This window comes from Onychomys torridus, chromosome 7 (genome assembly GCF_903995425.1).
Source record: "Onychomys torridus chromosome 7, mOncTor1.1, whole genome shotgun sequence".
Taxonomy (NCBI): Eukaryota; Metazoa; Chordata; class Mammalia; order Rodentia; family Cricetidae; genus Onychomys; species Onychomys torridus.
The window spans coordinates 65,352,043-65,363,073 of NC_050449.1; the positions used below are offsets into that span (position 1 = coordinate 65,352,043).

The following is an 11,031-nucleotide window of genomic DNA, read 5'->3' on the forward strand; positions in this document are numbered from 1 at the left end:
GTACCTATACAGTACACTCACCACAGACCAAAATAAAATGAATATTGCTCTACTAACAACTCCTGAGCCAAGCTTCTGTCTTCAGGCTGTATTTCCACAGGGTGACTTAACCCTCATACCAATCTTCAGATGGGAGTTATCATTTTCACAAATGAGGAAACTGAGGCATAAGAGGCCACACAACAAACACAGGGACAGCCCCAGGTGAAACCGATAGAGTAACCAAGCAACTAACTCCCCTCTTCACACTTCCAAGCCCTGAACTGTGCCGCCTCCAGATCTACGGTCTGCGCATGTCAGCGGAAGAACTGTTGGCGGAACAAGAGATTTACCCCAGTCTGAGACCCAGGTACTCCTTAGCTGTTGCTCCCATCACCCTGCATTGCCCTCCAATGTGCTCAGGCCCGAAGTACAGCTTCTAAAAACACCTGCAGAAGGGGGCGCCTGTCGGCCGGGAGTTTAGCTCAGTAGTAGAGCGCTTGTATAGCATGCGCAAAGGCTCTGGGTTTGACCCCCAGCACAATAATAATAATAATAATAATAATAATTATTATTATTATTATTATTATTATTATTATTATTTAAAGGCACAGCCTGGAATCTCTCTCACTAGTGCCTTCACTGGTTAATTTACCCCCTTAGACCAACACAAGGGTCCTCGTTTCTTTTCCATTGCTGTGATAAAAATACCCTAACTTAGAGCAACTTAGGAGAGGCGTTTTGCCTATTCAGCTCACAATTCTAGGTTCAAGTCCATCACTGTGGGGTTGTCAAGGCAGGAACTTACAGCATCATATCCACAGTCAAGAGCTGAGACAAAATAAGCCACTGTGGCTCCTGACCTGCTCTCAGCTAGCTTTCACTGCTCTCACACCGGACCCCCTGCCGAGAGAATGGTGTGGCCCACAAGGGGCTGGGTCTTCCTTAGTAAATAGTCAAAACGATCCCCACCAGGCAATGATCTAGATAATTCCTCATTAAGGCTCACTTCTCAAGTGTCTCAGTTGTGACAAGTTGACAGTTAAAACTAACTGGCAAAATGAGACAGGATGGGGGCGCACGCATACACGCGCGCGCACACACACACACACACACACACACACACACACACACACGAGAGAGAGAGAGAGAGAGAGAGAGAGAGAGAGAGAGAGAGAGAGCAAGCGAGCAGGCCAGCGCAAGCTTTTAATGCCTGGGGACCACTCCACCTGGCGACCTCCTCCAGGTTTGAGTTTAACTACCTGGAGGTTAAGGGGTCTCAATGCTAGAAGCAGGGTTATTTATATGTAAATAGTGCAAGCAATTACAAATAACGTTAAAAAGGGCTTAGTAGAGAGTAAATTGGCTATTCCCACTCGGGGACACCTGTCGGCCAGCCAAAAGCACCAATAAAAAGTGAAATTCTACACTTTGCGCTCTACTTTGGAAAGTGGGGGACCTTTATCACTTACTAGAAACTCCCTTTGATCAGAGATGGTAAATTGAGCTAACACCTCAATGGAGCGCGGCTCAGCCCACTGTCCTCTGCAGCCACCAATTGTCCTCAGAACTGAAGGCACCCCTGACCTTCCAGCAGCAGGGTAGCAATACTACGCTGTACCACCCACTGTGACTATCGACTTCTACCTAGCAACCAGAAGTAGGCTCTGAACCCTTACAGATGAAGATACAAACCCCCAATAAGAGGACTCCGCCAGAACCTCACTCCTAATGACGGGCAAAGAAGGCTTTTGAGGCAACCGCTGGAGACATGAGGGCCACATCCTAAGAGTTAACCAACTCTTCCTTAAGAGTACTTTAAAAAAAAATCTGGCCAGGCAGTGGTGTCGCAGCACTTGAGAGGCAGAGGCAGTTGGATCTCTGTGAGTTCAAGACCAGCCTGGTCTGCAGAGTGAGTCCCAAGACAGCTAGGGCTCCACAGAGAAACCCTATCTCAAAAACAAACAAACAAACAAAAAACAGAATAATAAAAATAATAACAAAGAGATCCTCAGCCAGGCCCCAGGTGGAGCTCCAGGAGTCCAATTGTCAAGAAAGAGGAGGGACTGTAAGAGCGTGAATTGTTGAGACCAAGATTGGAAAAAGCACAGGGACAAATAGCCAAATGAATGGAAGCACATGAATTATGAACCAAAGGCTGTGGAGCCCCCAGCTGGATCAGGCCCTCTGGATAAGTGAAACAATTGAATAGCTTGAACTGTTTGGAAGGCATCCAGGCTGTGGGACCAGGACCTGTCCTTAGTGCATGAGCTGGCTGTTTGTAACCTTGGGCTTACACAGGGACACTTTGCTCAGTCTGGAAGGAGGGGACTGGAGCTTCCTATACTGAATCCACCAGGTTTAAATGAATCCCCAGGGGAGTCTTGGCCCTGGAAGAGATGAGAATGGAGGTGAGGGGCTGGGGGGAAGGTGGGGCCTGAGGCAGGAGGGGGGAGGACAGGGGAACCCATGGCTGATGTGTAAAATTAAAACACAAATATAATAATAAAAAATAAAAATAATAATAATAATAACAAATCAATAAAGGCATATATATATATATATATATATATATATATATATATATATAAAAGCATTCATTTGCTGAAGAAATAGAGGAGTGAGTTACAAGAATACAAACCAGCCAGGAACAGAACGTTGAACTACACATGTGTAGGGGCAGGAATCACTGGGGAGTTAAGTGAGGGTAACTGAGCTAGAAACCTAGGCTTAAACCCTGTCCCACCCCTAGAAGCTGCCAGAGTCTGACAAATTATCCCATTTCCCATGGCCTTGCTTCTCTCACTTATAAACCAGGCTGGAAGCGACTATTCCACAGAAATGCTACAGGGAAATGGGCAGACAAGGTTGGGGTGAAGGAACCAGGATCACCTGTGCTGGTACAGGAGAGGAACCAGTCTTGGATAGACCCCCGCAGGAGGAAGGAAACTTGCGCCATTGTCTTATCCTCTCTCTCTTTCTCTCAAATCTGACCCTGCTGCCTCACACCCAGAAACCTTGACTTAGGCCTTCAGGGAGAGATAGCCATGCCTTGAGAAGGCCAGTGCTACATAATAAGCCAAAAGCTAAGTCTAACTGCCCGGCTCCAACTCTCCCTCACCTCCTCACTTCCCAAAGCTTACAAGAGGCCCAGGAAAGCAGGAACATTTAGGACTAAACTGGTTTGGACACATCTTAGACAAAGATATCTAAGTCCTAAACCAAAAATTCATAATCAAAGGAGATCATAAGTTTGGTCAATGCCGCCCTATGGTCCCCAAGTACAGTGTCCCCTACCCAATTCATTTACTTGATTTTACATGTCTGAGTACTTTACCTACTTGTATATCTGCATATCACATGTGTTACCCTTGGATGTTATTAGAGGGCATTGGATCCCCTGGCACTGGAGTTGCAGATGGTTGTGAGTCACCATGTGGATGCTGGGAACTGAACCTGGATCCTCTGTAAGGGCAGCAAGTGCTCTCAAGCACTGAGCTATTTCTCCAGCCCAATTCCTCTAACTCTAATCCTCAACAGTAATCATGGCTCTCAGCCAGGCCGTCCTCCACGCCCAGGCTTCTGAGACTTGCCTGGGCCAGGGAGGGACACTCTCCACTTTCCAGCTGCAGCTGTGTGGTTCTGACGGGGCATAAAGACCTCACAAGTAAACAGCAGAGAATCAAACCTTTAAAACAAGCTTTCTCCACCTCCTTCCAAAAGCTATCAAGAGGACTAGGGAATGGGGCTCAGTTGGTTAGGTGTTCCTAACATGAAGGGGCTCCACCTTCCAGCACAGCGTAAACCAGGCATGGGGATGCATATCCCTCTGCAATCCTGGCACTGAGAGGTTGAGGCAGGAGGATCAGAAGTTCGAAGTCATATTGTGCTCCACAGTGAATCTGAAGTAACCTGAATTCTATGAGAGCCTGTCTCAATAATAACAATACCGTTCTTACAGATTTAAAAAAAAAAAAAATGTACTGAACCATTGTACTTTACCTAAGGCAAGCAAAATCACTGTGATTGGACAGCAGGGAATAAAACCCACTCTATAAACAAAGACGCTGCCAGGCAGACTGGCAGCCCAGTCCAAGTTCATAGAACTTGCCCTGTGTTGTAATCCTGAATGCTTAACTCCCTGCTGACTCTCTAAGTCCCTGGCAGTCCGGTCTTTCTAAGTGGGAATCCTGTGTGTGTACCCACCATATTGCCCATGGTAATGATGACGGCTCATTTGTGAATCTGTTCTGGACTCATAAGTAATGACAGCTCTGTCAGGCCTGAAGCCCCGACTACCTGCAAATTTAAGAGCTCAAGGTAATTATGGTGCAGCCGAGTTCTGTTCTGGCTGCATGTATCACATGAACCAGACTCGGACTGCAGACCCTCGCTGTACCCCAGAAAGCCCAGCACTCAAGGACTGTAGACCCTCACTGTACCCCTGAAAGCCCAGCACTCAAGGACTGTAGACCCTCACTGTACCCCTGAAAGCCCAGCACTCAAGGACTGCAGACCCTCTCTGTACCCCAGAAAGCCCAGCACTCAAGGACTGTAGACCCTCACTGTACCCCTGAAAGCCCAGCACTCAAGGACTGTAGACCCTCACTGTATCCCTGAAAGCCCAGCACTCAAGGACTGCAGACCCTCTCTGTACCCCTGAAAGCCCAGCACTCAAGGACTGTAGACCCTCACTGTATCCCTGAAAGCCCAGCACTCAAGGACTGTAGACCCTCACTGTACCCCTGAAAGCCCAGCACTCAAGGACTGCAGACCCTCTCTGTACCCCTGAAAGCCCAGCACTCAAGGACTGTAGACCCTCACTGTATCCCTGAAAGCCCAGCACTCAAGGACTGCAGACCCTCTCTGTACCCCTGAAAGCCCAGCACTCAAGGACTGCAGACCCTCACTGTACCCCTGAAAGCCCAGCACTCAAGGACTGCAGACCCTCACTGTACCCCAGAAAGCCCAGCACTCAAGGACTGCAGACCCTCACTGTACCCCTGAAAGCCCAGCACTCAAGGACTGCAGACCCTCTCTGTACCCCTGAAAGCCCAGCACTCAAGGACTGCAGACCCTCTCTGTACCCCTGAAAGCCCAGCACTCAAGGACTGCAGACCCTCACTGTACCCCAGAAAGCCCAGCACTCAAGGACTGCAGACCCTCGCTGTACCCTAGAAAGCCCAGCACTCAAGGACTGCAGACCCTCGCCATACCCCCAAAAGCCCAGCACTCAAGAACTGCAGACCCTCACCATACCCCCCAAAGCCCAGCACTCATGTGCTTTTCACTCTTACTTAGTAACCAATTACTTCCAGAACTCAGAGGTTTGCAAAGCTTGAAGAAACACAGGAACAGGGTCTCCCTAACCCAGAGTGGGCCCATTCAGAGCTTTCCCAATCAGCAGAATCTGCCTTCTCCTATAAAACAAGGAAAGAAGTGGAGGAGGAAGAGTCTGTGGAAAGTCTCTTGGACCACAAGGACGCAATGGTCTTTGAGACATTTGCATCTTCCAGGAGTGATCGATACCTCCATCTAAACCCGAGGTGGGGGGGGGCACTAAAAACACAACGTCTTTTTTAAAAGACGCACTCATTTTTATGTATATGAATATTTTGTCTGCATGAAGGTATGTACATCTCATGTGTGCATCTCATGTGTGCAGTGCCCACAGAGACCAGAAGACTGTGTCAGATTCCCTGGAACTGGAGTCACAGACTGTTGTGAGCTGGTGTGAGGGTGCCGGGAATCCAACCCAGGTCCTCTTCAAGAACAGTGAGTGCTCTAAACCATTAAACTGTCCTTCCTGCCCCTGAGAACACAATGTCTTAGTCAGCTCTGCTTAAGGGAGCAGCCTTGCAAAGGGCTCTGTAGTAAGACCCGAGCACTTGCAAAATCTCTGCTCAGCCACAGCACAGGCGGGGTGAGTGGCCCTGGGCCTGGAGTCTCCAGGGACGTCAGGGTTCAGAGCAGAAGTGCTGAGGGTCCACCTTTCACTTGGATATGATCAATAAACAAATAATAAGTACTGGGCTGGGGTGGGCTTTCATCGACAGGGCTCAGCTGGCATGCATGAAGCTCTGGGTTCAATTAACAGCACAGCCTTAGTGGGCATCTGGTGTCTGCCTATAGCCCCAGAATTTAGGAAGTGCAGCCAGTAAGTTCAAGGACACCCTAGCAACCTAGTGAGTTTGAGACTAGTCTGGGTGGAGGGGAAAAAGTATTTTTTGTTGTGGTTTGGAGACAGGGTTTAAGTTGTTAAGTTGCCCCAACCTGGCCTTGTTCTCAGCCCAGGCAAGCCTTGAACCTACGCTCTGACTCAGCCTCCTGAATGGCTGAGAGGCCTGGCATTAGGAACCATTCTAGTAACTGGGAGCTTGTGAGCCTGTGAAGCACTACTTGGAAGACTGAGGAGCGAGTGAAATGCGGCAGCTTGCAGCCAGCTCAGAAGCCCTGTGTTAGAGCAGCCCTGCAGGATGCGGGATGAACGCAGAAGCAGACTCCACTGTGAACAGTGGGGACTCTGCCCGACTCTGTCACTGATGAAGCCCCACTAACCTTCCATTACCAGCCACCAACGGCCAGATGGGCCTGTCCTGTTCACACAGGCTTTCCAGCTCCCTAGAGACCCTCCAGCAAAAGGCATCCACCAGAGCCTGGCCTCCTCTTTCTTCCCTCCTGAGAGATAGGTGCCTGCTCTTCCTCTCCTCCATTCCTGCAATGCACTCGGTTCAAAGCCGGTGAAGAGTCCCAATGAAATAAACTGCAACTTGAATCTCAGAAAGTGTTTTTTATGCCTTCCATATCCATGAACTGCAAGGGCAATCAAGCCAGGTGAGGCTAGACTGTGCCCTACACCGTACCCAGCTCACCATAACCCAGTCTGCAGATCCCACTACCCAAACTCAGGCCCTTTAATGCAAGGACCTGAATGCTGTTGACCAAGAACTTGGCAGATGAGACAGAGCTCTGCCAGCACTAGCGGCTTTTTACATAGTTGCTCAATGAGTACAACCACCACCTCTCATGTGGCTGGGCAGTAAATCCCGGCACTTGAGAGGCTAAGGCAGGAGGACCTACTTCAGTTGGAGGAGCTCCTGCCACACACACACACACACACACACACACACACACACACGCACGCACACATACACACACACACACACACACACACACACGCACGTACGCACGTACGCACGCACACGCACTCATGGTGTTGGGAACATTGGCTTGGGAAACATGAGGAGGTTGTGCCGGGTCAAGCACATGGATGTCTGAAAACAACCTGCAGGAATCAGCAGTTCTCCTACCTTGTAGGTTCTGTGGATCAAACTCAGGTCCTCAGGCTTGGCAGCAAGCACCTTTACCAGCTGAGCCATCCTACCAGCCCCAGTGAGGACATTTGACTGAACACTCCAGCAAGCTTCCCACTTCACGAAGACCACTCAGCCCTGGGGCCGCCCCCATCAGCGCCTCGCCTCCCCTCCCCCCTTTCTGGGTTCTCATATCATAACTGGTTCCATCTTAACAACAATGCCAAATGACAGAAGAAAGTATGTGCTTGGGTGTCACCCAGGGGAAATTACCCACTTTCCAATCCCCTTGAACTTCTTTTCTCCTTGAGTGCCAGCCTCTCTATATACATCTTTGTCCTTTAGTACCAGGACCAAAGAAAGGGAAGGAGAGGGAGGGAGAGAGAAGTGGAGAGAGGAGGGAGGGAGGAAGGAGGGAAGGAGGGAGGGGGGAAGGAGGGAGGGGAGGAAGGAGGGAGGGGAGGAAGCAGGGAGGGAGGGGAGGGGAGGGATCACTCAGCTGAGCCTTTTGAAAAGGTTAACATCATCCTTTAGATAAAGAGTTTCAGAGGAGAAGAGCTAAGAGACACTTTAAATTCCATCATTCCCCACTCCGCCAGCAAGAGAAAGTAACTTAAGACGCACATGGGCATGTGCACACGCGCGCACGCACACAACATGAAGCCACTGTACCACAGCTCTCAGGACAAATCATAGGCCTCTTCTGGAGCCTGTCCCCTCCCCCTGGATGAAGGTGTCCCACTCACGAGAACATTTTTATTCACTTCCTTTCTTCTGGTCAGGTGAGAACACTCTCACTGTGTTCCAGAGTGAGAAGGGTCGAAATAAATCTGCCTCTGGCCACACTGAGCCGCACACAGGGTGGGGCCAGACTGCGCTCGCATCTCACAGGCAACTGCCACTGATCAGTCTCATCCCACAGGTAACAACTGCTGCTACTCAGGCGTGACTTTTCAGAGACCAAGAGTCGCAGAGCATCTTTAGGTAAATCTTGTTCCCCAGCCGAAAAGGAGTTTACAAACCCCGTCTTGATGGGCTGGTACATGCTCATGCATGTACGTACACACACACACACACACACACACACACACACACACACACACACACCACACACACACAGGAAAATACTTTCTATATGGTTCTGTTCCCCAAAGGGTGAAGATGTGGCTCCGGGGGGCACCCTGTGACACCATGCACTCCACATAACCTCCACTCCTAAGCCAGGGCCACAGCTACGGTGGCCAGTCCCCAGTGGTCACACTTGTAGCAGCTGAACACAGCGACAGGACAGGGTACATATGGGAGCAGGAGGAAAGGGAAGCCGGACAGACCAACGGAGCAAGACTCTATCATTTTTTACTTTTCAAAGTCAATGTCCGTCTGGCTCATGTTAGAGGCCAGAAACAAACACACAGAAACACCCTGCCCAGGGCATCCTTAAAGGGACTGCAAGTTGACACCACAAAAAGACAATACACGGGGCCAGAACCTCAGGAAAAGGCAAGATCTGATTTGTGGCCACATTGTAACACCCAGGAGAGGGACTCTGAGAATATTTACTTAGAATACCAGAGAGTGTCAGCCCAGGGACAATTGTGTTGATAAAACATATGTGTCCAAAATCACTGGATTCAAACAAGAGCTCAGCTTTTTCCTTTGTCCTGTCATTTTACAAATAACCCGACAGGTGACTGGAAAATTACCTTGGCTCTGCCATGCTACTCATTCTATGACAGAACATACAGACGGTTGCCCCTGAGGGCCGGAGCACACATCCAATGGAACTAACTCACAAATGCACACACGTGGACACAGCGCCAGGTGCAAAGCCTTCAGAATCTCGCCAACTTGGGGGGGGGGGGGAGAGATTCATGTTGATGCAAAAGCCAGTACTTCAGCGTGCGTGTGTAAGTGTGTAAGGGGGCGTCTACAAGAGCTCACCAAATCCTAAGTGTTCTCTCCTTTTCCTCTGAGATCCTTTCCAAATCACTGGCTTTTCCCTGGTAGGACAACCCTGTGTTATTATAACCTTGACTCTGGCAAGGACTTGAGATTCTAATGCCCACACTCCAACCTCCTGGGTAGAAAGTGCCCCTGGAAATATTTACTGTAAACAGAGTTAGGAACAAAGGGAACTTTTCTTTCTTTCTTTCTTTTTTTTTTTAAGCACCACCTGCAGTCTAAGGTTGGCATGCGGCGTCCACAGGCCCCCCTGGTGGAGAGGTGGGTAAGGAGTCTGAGCGCTGCATGCAGATGGACTCTCCTCAGGAAGAGCTCTGCGCTTTCGAGTTCCAAACCCGGCAGCATCCAGAACCGTTGAGGGGGGGAGAGCTTTTTAAATGTTCCCATCGGCTGCCCACCCCCCGACCCCTGGAATCGGGATGTAGGCAGGGGGGGTAACGAAGGTGAGGATCTTTTCCCCCCCTTTTGATTTTAAATCTCACCAGGTGTGTAGCCCAGTTTGCGAGCCAGGTCACCTTTAACAGAACTCCCACTGTATTTTGAGCAGGGTACTCGGTGTTGGAGGGCTCTTGGGGTGAAGGGGCACGCACACAGTAAATACACAAAGTTCCCTTAAAAATTCTCTGTCCAATACCACAGCCAGGCACCTGTCTAGAAGCCAAACGGTGATGCAACTTGGAAAAGTCCTTCAAAAGGCAAAAAATAATAATAATAAAAGTGTTCTTGTGGGGTAAGGGCTTTCGGGGTGACCTGCCTGGCCCGTGCGGTGGCGCGCGGGCCAGGACAGAGGAGCGACCACCAGCCTGTCCGGTTTAAGGAATGTTCTTAAAGAGCACGCTGAGCTCAAACACTGCAGGGAAGGGCGGGGAGTGCGGTGCTCCGTGCTGCTCGGCCGCAGCTGTCACTGGAGCCCAGCACAGGTTCGCCACCAACTGTTCGGCGCGTCTGGGGTGCAGGGCGCGGTGCGGGAGGCAGGAGCGCACCTCCAGCCCCGGGACTGCGGCGTCCGCACCGGGATCCGGGGACCAACGCTCAGGCTGAGCACTGCGCCAAGCTGCAGGAGCCCGAGCCCCTCGCCGTCCGGGGCAGCTCCGGGGGCCCGCGCACACCCTCCCCGCTCGGGCTCCGAGCTCACTTACCGCCTCCGCCTCCCGGGTCCCGCTCCCGCTGCAGCCCGCAGAGCCGGGCCGGAGAGCAGCGACCGCCGCGTCGCCAGGAGGCCGCGCCAGCCCCGCCCCGCCCTGCAGCCGCCCGCCCGCCCGCCCTCCCGGGAGGAGGAGCAGGCGGCTGTGCGTCCGGACCCTCCCAAAGACTCCCGACCCGAGCGGACCCAGGGCTGAGGGCCCTCGCGGGCGGGCCGGGGCGCTCCCTGCCACCGTGCTCCATCTGCGCCCTCTCCAACACCTCCTCCCTAGCCCGCAGCCTCCTTCTCTGCCATCCTTTACCACCCCCTCCTCCAGGAAGCCTTCCCTATTTCGCAGCCCCACCCCATCCCCAATCTGTTTCCCCTACCCTTCCACACAGCCTGGTTCTCTTCACCTGATGCAAAGGAGACTGGTAGGAAAGCGCCTGAGTGACTTCAATAAGCTAAAGCTGGGCCTGTGTCGGGGGTCACCCGGTGGCTGCGAGTAGCAGAACTGACTTTAGAAACCAGATCTCTGTCCCTCGTTTAGTCCGTTCCCAGGGAAGGTGGCATTACGTTGCCAACTGTGAGGGCCACCAGTACGAAACTTGTCATTTCCAAGGCTCAGTTTCCTCCGTTGTAAAGTGCACAGGG

General features: G+C 51.3%; 1 protein-coding gene across 2 annotated transcripts in view; it reads right to left on the bottom strand.

Moving 5' to 3' along the window:
• The window catches only part of Cgnl1 (cingulin like 1), a 147,492-nt gene extending 136,680 nt beyond the window's left edge, over nucleotides 1-10,812 (bottom strand). The window contains exon 1 of one of the 2 annotated variants that reach the window (XM_036192787.1): nucleotides 10,794-10,812. The gene's annotated coding sequence lies outside the window, so the exon portion shown is untranslated. Of the gene's footprint in view, nucleotides 1-10,393; nucleotides 10,488-10,793 lie in introns of those variants that run through there. The other variant, XM_036192786.1, reaches the window with a different exon arrangement.
• Nucleotides 10,813-11,031: the final 219 nt, after the last annotated feature.